We start from the raw sequence: 12,343 nt of genomic DNA on the forward strand, positions 1-12,343 counted from the left end.
CGTTTACTTAAAATTTAGCAAATATTATGGAAAAATCTTTTAAAATAAAACTAGAATTTTGTTTTGCATCAAATGAAAATCCATTTTCGCGCCACGTAATATTCATATCAGATCTTTTGTAGCTGGAATATTTTATGCGCCACTCATTTTTACGGCGTTTAGCGGTTTTTTATTCTTGTATCAAGAGTTTTTCAAAGTTTTTTATAAATTAAATGTATGAAGTTGAATACAATGTTCCTCTATTACACGTCAAGCTTTATAAATGGTCACCTTTGTTGCATTATCTCCCAAATGATCTAGTGTCCATCGAATTGAAAAAAAATATTGAGTTGGCCGGTAAATGAAGTCGGATTGCCCGTTGCCAGATCAAATTTAGCGTCTTAACCACTACAACTACATACATTAACATACGTAAACTATTTAGGGAATAATCGTTAATTGGATTATACTTTGTAGCTTAATAACTCCAAACGGCTTAACCGATTTTGATCAGTAAACATGAGTTTGAAACGTATTGACCAGTAGTATCGGATGGATCTAAGGTCAAGTATGATAACTGAAGCTATTACAGGAATTATTGAGCTTGAGAAACCGTTTTTCCCACATGAAATAGATTTTATCATACTTATGAAGCCTATAACCTAAAAATTCGAATATTCCCGGATATGAGGTATACACCGTTATATTCGTCTTGAGTCCTTCTACAAACGCTAAGTTATTGGCGCAATTCGTAGGTTGAAATGTTGAGTAATTGTCGAAAAAACAAAATTTTCACAGTTTAGTTTTTCAGTTTTTCGGCTATACTGAGTCGTGTGTATGTCTGATCCTGACGGCTTGAACACCATTTGAAAGCTTAAGTCAACACTAATGATTTGATGTATTTGCGGTTCTTCGTTTTGTACATACCAAGTCCTATAGCTGGCTTATGGGTGGTCAAAAGTCACAAACTACACCGGTTCTAAATCGGCCCTGACCTCCTCTTCAAACACGGAGAAAAAATAATCAAACATACATATCCACGAACATTTTCCCTTTTTTAAATAAAAATTGAGTCACATTTCTAAGCTCTATAACTTTTGAATGGTATAACCGATTTTCAAAATTAGACATCCGTTGGAAAGGTAATGATCAGTACTGTTAGAAGCCGCAAAGGTCTGACTTAAATTTTCGAAGTTTTTGGGAGTTTTGGGGACCAGAATGAAAAAGAGACCCTAAATAGGAAGGGCATTTACGGTCAAAATATAAAAAAAATTTCCACCCTCGAGATGAGGTGGCAACCATCCCATGGTAAAAGCGTCTTTCGGCAATCATATAGATTTTGATCCTTGAACTATCCACTACTTATTGTCAAATTTTCAAGCAAATCTATCCATTCTGTAAAAATTGCGAAGTGAAAAATTTCAGTTCCTGGACTAATTATACATTTGGAGCTCTATAACTTCTGAACGGCTTACCTGATGTTGATTACTGAACATGAATTTGAAACGTATTGACAAGTAGTATCTGATGCATCTAAGATCGAGTATAATAACTGAACGTATTACAGGAATTATTGAGCTTGAAAAACCGTTTTCCCGTAAGAAATAGATTTGATCATACTTATGAAGCCTATAACTTAAAAATTAGAATTTTTCCAGATATAAGGTATATACAGTTAGACGCATCCTGAGTCCTTCTACAAACGCTCAGTTACTGGCGCAATTAGTAGGTTGAAATTTTGAGTAATTGTCGAAAAACCAAAATTTTCAAAGTTTAATTTTTCAGTTTTTTGGCTATGGTGAGCAGTGTGTATGTCTCAGCTTGATCGCTTAGGCGCCATTTGAAAGCTTAACTCAACCCTATTGATTTGGTGTATTTGCGGTTTTCCTGTCTTTCCTTGAACCTAAGATATATACGCCCAAAAAATATGCTATTTTGTATCTACCTAGCCCTCTAGCTGGCTTATGGGTAGTCAGAAGACTAAAATTAGACCGGTTCTGAATCGACCCTCACACCCTCTTGAAACACAGAAAAAAAATTCAGATCGGTGGAACTTTTCCACATACATACATACATACATACATATCCACAAACATTTTCCATTTTTTCAATAAAAATTGAGTCATATTTCTGAGCTCGATAACTTTTGAATGGTACAACCGATTTTCAAAATTAAACATGCGTTGGAAAGGTAATGATCTGTGCTATCAGAAGTCGTAAAGGTCGGGCTTAAATTTTTGAAATTTTTGGGAGTTTTTGGGGACGAGAACGAAAAACAGGCTTTAAATGGGAAGGGCCGTAAAATCCACACCCTTGGACCAAAGTGGAGAGGTAACATATGGTTGGACGAGTCTTTTCCTAAACTTTAAGATAGGATTTGGACCAATTTTAAATTCAGTCAGGTTTAGAAAATTGAAAATTTCGTGTATATATGGTGTCGCATGTAGGGGTGTTGTGCGCCACTGGTGAAAACTGCCGTTCTCTGTGGATTTTTAGGTCTAGAATCTATAACCCAGAGATTCGACATTCTTAATAAAATTAACCATAAAAGGGCCCGTAGTAATATAACTCCAAGAAGAAAAAACGACAAAAAAATTTTGCTAATTAGTAAAAAAATCCCAGGAACCCAATGATTGAAACGGCATTTCAAAATACTTAATTCCCGCGACGTTATTAAAAAAAATTATAAACAAATTTAAATAATTTTCAAATGCCATTTTAGGGGGGAGTTTAACTGAAATTTGAATTTATCAATACATTTATCGAAAATATATATAAAAATAAAAATATTGAGATCTTAAGCAGGCGAATATTTCTTTGGCAACAACCGCGTTTTTGCAATTGAAAATATAGTAACATTTAATAAACAAATTCAATATCTCAAAAACTATTAAATATTTTTCGACCAATTTTTTTTTTGCTTGATACTGGTAACATAGCGCAACTTAGTCTGTAAAATAAGATATTTTATAGTGCTTATTTAAAACGCTAAAAATAATTTTTTGCAAATTTGTTTTTAAAGTTTTTTATATATAATTATTTAAGTAAATAGGGGGTCAAATTTAATTTAGTAAGTCTTATGAGAAATATTTACTCTTCAACTTTGCAGAAAAAAACCTATAGACCTTCGTTGGTAATTGAATGACCTCAGCAGTTAAAAAAGTATTTTTTTTGCAAAAATGACCCCTTTTTAATTATTTAAACAATGATCCCCTTGTATGATTTTAATACTTTCTTAAAAATATCTTTTATGCCCACCTAAACTTTGATATAAAATTTGTTTTAACCTGTACGAATTTACATATTGACTTTTTTTATTTTATTAGACTACAAAGGGAACCATTCTCGTTGGAACTTTACCGCGCTGAGCAGAATGGACGTGAATTATAAATTGTAAAGTACCTTCATCTTCTTTTTTTAGTCTCAGCATCCTTTATGGCTTGCAAATTTTAGAAGCCTCGGAGGTGTAACCAGAGAAGATTCCCATTGTTTTCAATCTGGTGGGATGTAGAGCTTAGACCATAAACACTGATAGACACGCCGTAATGCTATTCTCTCGTCTCGAAGAGTGAAGCCAACATAAAACGATTCGCACAGCTGTGGGTGACGTCAGTTTACGGCAGAAAACGTTAAAGATTAGAAGTGTTTATAGGCGTTGTGAACTATTTAAAGTGTACACAGTTAAGTTTTTAAAGCGAACAATTTAAAATTTTCCCAATACATTAATTTTTTAATTATGGTGTTATCTTGCAATGCATTTAATTGTACACAGCGACAAATAAAAGGGACAGATATATCATTTCATGGGTAAGTAAATTCACAAATTAAACTTAGAAAACATACCAGAAATTTGGCACCTATTATTTTACTTTTCCCTTCCAGTGTATTTAAAATAGATGCATATGAGAGAGAGAGAGAGAGAGAGAGAGAGAGAGAGAGAGAAAGAGAGAGAGAGAGAGAGAAAGAGAGAGATAGAGAGAGAGAGAGAGAGAAAGAGAGAGAGAGAGAAAGAGAAGTAGTAGCTTGTAACCCTGGGTTTCAAAAAGAAGCAGTGAATGTATTAAAACAAAAAGTAGTTGAACTTAAAAATAAAGGAAAATCGTGTATCTGTGCTTTGATGGTTGATGAAATGTCTATACACCAGAAAATAGAATGGGATGGTGAAAAGTTTTTAGCGTAGGTGTAGCTTATTATTTATTAGCAATTATAAAAAGTATCGTAACATTATATTTTCTATATAAATAATTGAAAACATTAATTTTAGGTATGTTGACATAGGAAGTAAACCTCAAAGCGATTCTTTCGAAATTAAAGCAAAAGAAGCAATTGCTTTCTTAATTAATAGTTTAAATGATTCATGGAAGCTGCCGATAGGCTACTTCTTAATCGCTGGGTTATCAGGTGTTCAAAAAAGTAATCTAATAAAAATATGCTTAAAAATAATGCACGAAGCTGATGTCACAATTACCAGTTTAACGTTTGATGGTGCAGTATCAAATATTAGCATGGTTAAGGAACTTGGAGTTGATTTATCGATTAATTCCAATAAAGTGTATTTTCTACATCGAGCAACAAATCAACCAATATATGTAATATTTGACCCTCCCCATATGTTAAAACTTAAGGTTTATTTACTTTAGGTTATTACAAAATTTTTTTTGACGGGAATAATAAAGCGATTAAATGGGAATATTTGCAAAAATTAGAAGACATTCAAGAAAAGGAAGGCCTTCATCTTGCAACTAGGATAACCCGAAGGCATTTAAATGGGTATAAGGAAAAAATGAAGGTGAAATTAGCTGCCCAAACGTTCAGCCAAAAAGTTGCTAAGGCAATACATTATTTGAGAAATAAAAGCTCGAAAGAATTTGTACATAGCGAAGCTACTCAAAATTTCATTGAACAAATCAATGATAGTTTTGATATTTTCAATAGCCGAAATTTATTGGCAAAGCACCTAAAATCCAGTTTATAGCAGCATAATAAACGAGCGATTTTTCAAAAAATTGAAGAATCCATAAAATATCTTAGTTCACTTAAATGTTCCAAAAATGGTGAACCCCTATACCTAAGCCAAAGAAAAACGGGTTTTATTGGTATGATCATTAGTTTAAAGTCACTAATGGAAATTTGGAAAAATTACGTGGAGGATATGGATGGAGGTCTGAAGTATCTTTCGGCCTATAAACTTACACAAGATCACTTAGAAGTTTTCTGTAGTTCTATTAGGTGTCATGGAGGTTACAACAACAACCCAACGGCAAAACAATTTAAAGCTGCATATAAAAGGCTCTTAATGCACACAAGTGTTACAGGATCTACCCAGGCTAATTGCATAGAACAGGCACCTTCCATAATTTTAGCAATGAGCACAACAAATATAGGTCTGGATCCCGCGTATGAAAAAAAAGTTGATTAATAGCAAGCTGAAAATTTGTTAATAGCTTAAGGGTGTCTAGTCAGATAAACTTTGATATATGGGAATGCTGGAACAGGAGCAGTTTTAATTGTGGAACAGGTTAAAAATTTGGAACGGTCACACCACGAAAACGGCACATTTATTTTGTCCGACAGAACAGACTTAAACTCTCCGAACAGAGATTAAACTCTCATGCAAAAATCAGAATGCTATTTATCACCTGTCATAATTCCTGTCATTTGACATATTCTACATGTTCCACTCATTAAAACGCCCATTTGGTGATACATAGCAGTTTGATTTTTGCATGAGAGTTTAATCTCTGTTTGAAGAGTTTAAGTCTGTTCTGTCGGACAAAATAAATGTGCCGTTTTCGTGGTGTAACCGTTCCAAATTTTTAACCTGTTCCACAATTAAAACTGCCCCTGTTCCAGTGTTCCCATATATCAAAGTTTATTCGACTAGACACCCTTAAGCTATTAACAAATTTTTAGCCTGCTATTAATCAACTTATTTTTCATACGCGGGATCCAGACCTAATACTGTTAAAATGAAAACTGTTGATCATCAACTCATTGACAACTTTATGACTGATGAAAATAATAGGGATACAATAAGTAGTAACCACGATTTTACTATAAATAATTTAAGTTTTTCAAAAACATTGTCTTCTTATGTTTGTGATGTTGTTGACTATATCGCTGGGTTTGTAGTTAAGAAAGTTAAAAAAACATTAGATTGTGACATATGTTTGTGTGCAATTGAATGTAATAATTTACAATCTCCATTCATAAGACACAAAAATTATAGCGTATCAAAATTTTTTTTAATTCAACCTTCTAAAGACGTAATTCATATTTGCAAAATTGCTGAAAGTGAAATTAGAATTATGTACAATTCAAAAAAATTAAACGATTCTAAATGAATGACAAAATTGATCTTAAATGTCATGAGTAACGTGCATAGTTCTGTATTTAACGCATACAAAGAACATATGTTTGATCATGATTTTGAAACAAACCATTTGTTTAATCTAATAAAGATAATTTGTTTTCATTATTGCAACATCAGATTGTACCACGAAGGTGAAAAACTAAATAATGTAATAAGAGTTAGAAGTAAGTTAACAAAAGCTATTTTGTTTAGTGGTCAATAAATTAATCAATAAATTAATAGATTTCCTACATATTTTTTTCACCTAACCTGAAACTTCCACCCAAAAGAAAATTACTCTCCTTTAAATTTATTTTTGATTATCAAGCAAGAAGAGATATACCAACGATATAAAATATGTACTTTCAAATAAAACATTTATTTTTACAAAATTACTTTGAGTCAAAAATATTTATTAATTACTTTGCTAAATGATTTAGGTATCTTCTATATTTTTTACAAAATATTGAAGTTTTATTAAAATGAATCTAAAATTGGGTAATTTTATTAAAGTTTTGCTAAGAATCCAAACGGGTTCTTGCCGTATTGTGACGTCACTTTCGCGGAAGGTGTTTGCTTCAACGGTTGGGTACAAAGCGTGTCTATCCGTTTTTATGGTCTAAGATGTAGAGTAATATTTTTAATGTTATTTTATATGCTATTAGATTGAAAACTTAGTCTTTTTTCTATATACATTTCTCTTTGGCGTTTCTATTTATTTACTTATTTTTCCATATTTTTAGTCTGTTTTGCAAGAATATTTTAAATATATCTGAAAATTTGCAACATATGTGCAAGGGGTCCTTGGAATTCCCTATTAGTCAAGTATATAAAGCAATAAACTATTATTAGTCGAAAAATTACTATTTAAAGCATAAACCTACCAATTTTTTAAAGTTGGTAGGTTTTTTGCAATGAACATTTTTGGCATTCCATTCTCAAGAAGCTAAGGAAACTTTGTGAACATAACTGATGATGACGAAATAAAAATAACATTATTGAACAGGGAATATGCATTTTCCAAATTCAGAAATAATTGAAGGAAATGAGTTTAATATATTACTCGAGAGTTTTTGGGCTCGCTAAAAACGAGTATCATGTCGGCGATGGTACCATGTACCCATTATGGTGTTCATAATGATGGGCTTCAGTTGGAGTTTTATGGAAATTACATACAAAATCAGTGAAAATTGCCTGCGCAACTGGTGACCAGTATGGGCTTCGTCTACACGAGTTTTTTGAAGATTAGATACAAAATCATTTAAACCTGGATCCCTCGTACCAAAAAAAGGTTATTAATAGCAAGCTGAAACTTTGGTAATAGCGTAACGGTGTCTAGTAGGACAAAATTTGATGGATCGGAACACTGGAACAGGCGAAGCTTTAATTGTGGAACAGGTTACAGGTTTCGAACATCAGACTACAAAAACGTCCTATGTAATTTTTCGGACAAAATTTCCAATTGATTTGTTACCCTTTCATTAAACTCTCATGCAAAAATCCGACTGCTATTTACTACCAACAAAATTCCTGCCATTTGACATGTTTTTCGTGTCGGACTTATTAAAATGCCGTCAACATATTTGTCGGAAAACATTTTTTCATATATTATACATATAAAGTTTTCTATTGAATTAACTTAAAAACAACCTGCTAGTTTTCACAACCATAAACTTGTAATGATGACACGTTCCACAATTAAAATCATGTTCCACAATTAAAACTTCCCCTGTTCCAGTGTTCCGGTACATCAAAGTTTGTCCGACGACTAGATACCGTTAAGCTATTAACAAAATACCCCGCACAAACCTTATGGAAATTAGGGCCCAGTGGATTTCGTTCATACTTTGGGAAAATACTCTTTGAAGCATCCTGATAAAAAGTTCTCATGGGTTCAACTCAATCGTATGAAGAATTTTCAAGATATAAAGGCACAAACTCGGAAAATTGTAAGATTTACTGGGTATTCCAATTCCCTGAGTTACTGGTTATCTGGCAACATGTAGAATTTTGGATCAAAGAAAAGTACTGGTAGTTTAGAATTTTTTCTTGGTTATCCAATGGCGACCTTTACTTTGACCTTGACCTTCAACGGACGTCATCTTCTAGAGTTTCGAAGGTTTTTGGCATTAAATTGATTTAAACAGATTACTCATGGGTTTTTGGGATTGCTAAATACGAATATGCCATCAGAATTGACCACCGGAGGACGTGGTGGCCAGGACCACTGCAAGGGACATCATCTTCTAGATTTTCGATGGTTTCCGGGATTTAATTGATGGAAATGAATTACTGGAGGGTTTTTTGAGGTCGCTAAACACGAATATGCCACCAGAACCGACTCCCGGAGCACCTGGTTTCTCAGGTCAATGAAAGGCGCTCCTGGAGTTTCGAGGATCTTTGGTACTACATTAATGCAAACGGATTTGTTATGGGTTTTTGGGGTTGCTGAATACGAATTCGTGATCAGCTCAGACACAGGAGCATCTGGTGCCTAAGGCAGGTTATCTTGTGGAGTTAAAAACCTAAGAGTAATCCATTTGATTCCTTCATTTGATTTCTCCGAAACTCCAGAAGATAACCTGTCTTAGGCACCAGGTGCTCCTGTGTCTGTGCTGATCACGTATTCGTGTTCAGCAACCCCAAAAAACTATAGCTAATACGTTTGCATTATTGTAGTACTAAAGACCCTCGAAACTCCAGGAGCCCCTTTCATTGACCGTGGAAACCAGGTGCTCCGGGAGTCGGTTCTGGTGGCACATTCGTGTTTAGCGTCAGCAAAAACGCTCCAGTAATTCATTTGCATCAATTAAATGCCGAAAACCATCTAAACTCTAGAAGATGACGTCCTTTCCAGTGGCTCTGGCCACCACGTCCTCCGGAGGTCAATTCTGATGGCATATTCGTGTTTAGCGATCCCAAAGACCCATTAGTAATCTGTTTATATCAATTTAATGCCGAAAACCCTCAAAACTCTAGAAGATGACGTCCGTTGAAAGTCAAGATCAAAGTAAAGGTCGCCATTGGATAGCCAGGAAAAAATTCTAGACTACTAGAACTTTTCCTTGATCCAAAATTCTACATGTTGCCAGATAACCAGAGAATTGTAATACCCAGTAAATCTTATAATTTTCCGAGTTTGTGCCTCTATATCTTGAAAATCGTTCATACGATTGAGCTGTGCCCATGAGAACTTTTTATCAGGATGCTTCAAAGGGTATTTTCCCAAAGTATGAACGAAATCCACTAGGACCTAATATCCATAAGGTTTGTGCGGGGTACTTTTCAGTTCGCTATTAATAATCTTTTTTGGTACGCGGGATCCAGGTCTAATTTTGTAAAGTGGTTAATAGGAGGATTTTGGGTGGCTCATCACGAATATCATATCGGCAATAGTCTCCGACTCACTTGGTAATCATGGCAGGCCTCGTCTCTTGGATTTTTTTAGAAATTTGATACAAAATCAGTGTCCACTCGCTGCTCAGAGTTTCTTGGGATCGCTGAATACGATACTATGACATCAATGATATCAAATCCACCTGGACCTAGTTTTATGGGATCCAAAAACCTCCCATTAATGAGTTTGCACCACGATGTGCATCAGGAACCATCGCCAGAATGATAGTGGTAATCAGCGACCCCCAAAAACTCCCCGATTAATGACTTTGCACACTGATTTTGAAAATAGTAGATAAAAAATCAAATTGTATTAATAAGAAATCTGACATCAATAATTTAAGCATTATGTATAATAACTAATAACATTTCGTCTTATTAATTATTAAATATTTTTAATATTCAAAGAAGTAACAAATCAGAAATAAAAAGAAAACTCGTAATAATAATTTGGTTACCTTATCTATTAGTATTTTAATTCCATTTTTTTATTGCTACTAATTCTACTTCAAAAATTTTCTATCTCCTTTTTATCATTTTTGTACACAATGTTTGTTTTATTTCCGTTTTTCCTTTCTAGCCTATGAAATTATTATAGTAGTTTAACGAAGCATTGGAGTGATGTCTGTTTGACATATTTTACAATCATGTTACGTTTATTTTTATATTTTTTAGCAAAAATCTTCATGTTTTTCATTAGTAGCATTGTATTTATTTTGTAACCACGAGTAGTTTTATCTAAATTTAAACATATTTATTTTTAGAACGTCTTGATAAAAGCAATAAAATATCTAAATTCGCTCACGGTAAAATATTTCAAAACATCTAAATTTTAAAGACTCGCTGGGATCGACATGATAATATTTTGCGCACGCATAGTTAACACGCCAAAGAAAACAAGTGATATTGTGCCAATGTGTGCTTTTACTCCAGAGTTGAATGTCACCCCTTCTCGGGGGTGAAAAAAATACGTTCAAAGTAAATCTGAACTGGATAAACTGACGAATTCTAATAACTTTTGACACATAGATTTTTTTCGCCAAGTCAATAATTTTTTCGCTAAGTCGCTCTTTTCATAGATCAATATAGGTTAGCGGCACACCCCTAATTTGAGGCTTAGAAATCGAGAAAGCGACATGATAGGTGAATGGCAAATTTTAGTCATTATTTATTTTCAAATCAAGATTTTCAAAATTCAAATTTTAAGCAAAAATGCGAAAAATCAATTTTAATGATTTTTCAAATTTAAGTCAGTATATCTTTGGTCGCTGTAATTATTTGTTTTTGAAAATGTTACTGTATTATCCATTAGGTATTTAGAAAACAATGAAGTTTGTCCGAGATGTCCAAGAATTAAAAGAGGAGTTGTTAATTTTTAAAAATTTTGTCGTCAGATTTAGTTAGTTTCATGTTTAATTGAAAAAGTTAAGTGACAAACTTTTTAGTTTATAATTTTAACCAAGACATCATTGAAACATAAGTCATGAAGAAGTTTTGTGGAAAGTTTCAAGTCAAAATATGTAATAGGAAAAAGTTATGTGATACCCCAAAAATGCTTTTTTCTCGAGATACTGACCACGGTGTGGTGAACGGCTAATTTTGGTCATACTTAATGTTTTGATGGTGCCGAAAACGAAAATGAAGTTTATATATATAAATTCGGGTTCAAAACGTCCTCCAACGTTGTCCGATGCCTTGTTGCCAATATCTTCTATCATTTCAGTTTTCATCTTCTAATCCTCGTACACTCATTGATCGTCTTACTCCTTGTATTCATGTCGTTCTTGGCCTACCTCTTTTTCTGTTTTCTGTGGGTATCCATTTCATAATTTTCTTTGGCAGTCTTTCCTCCCCCATTCTCTGAACATGTCCTACCACGTTAATTGTTTCTTCTCAATGCATTCTACAACCGTTTCCTGTAAATTCACTCTTCGCTTTACTTCCTCGTTTTTAACCCGGTCCAATCTCGATGTTCTACTTGCTCTTCTTAGGGCGTCCATCTCAGTAGCTTCTATTTTTCGTTTTAGGTGTTCCTTTATTCTCCATGTTTCGGATCCGTATACCAATGTGCTCTTAATCATGGTGTTGTATATTCGCATTTTTCTTTGTTTCCCTATCTCGGTACTCCAGAAAACTCCGTTCAATGATTTAATTATCGTTCTTGCTTTATTTATTCGGCTCTGAATTTCTGCATCGTCAGTACCTTCCTTGTTGAAATTAATGCCCAAATACTTATATTTATCACAGCTAGTGATTTTCTGATTATTGTCCAATATCATATCAGTTGAATCCTCACCTAGGCATAAATATTGTGTTTTTTCTACATTCATCTGCAATCCTCATTTTTCGTATTCTTCCTTTAATTTGCGAATCATATATTCCAAATCTTCTTTATCGTTTGCACATATTATCTGATCGTCTGCAAACTGAAGGGTGTACAGGCAGGTGTTGTCGTCGATTTGGATGCCCATTTCACTGCATTTGCTTTTCCATATTGCAAGGGCTATGGCGATATAAATCTTAAACAGACTCGGTGATATGCAACATCCTTGTCGTAGACCTTTGTTGACTGTAAACAAATCTGTTATTTTGTTTCCTAATTTTACTGCAGATTTC

This window comes from Diabrotica virgifera, chromosome 2 (genome assembly GCF_917563875.1).
Source record: "Diabrotica virgifera virgifera chromosome 2, PGI_DIABVI_V3a".
NCBI lineage: Eukaryota > Metazoa > Arthropoda > Insecta > Coleoptera > Chrysomelidae > Diabrotica > Diabrotica virgifera.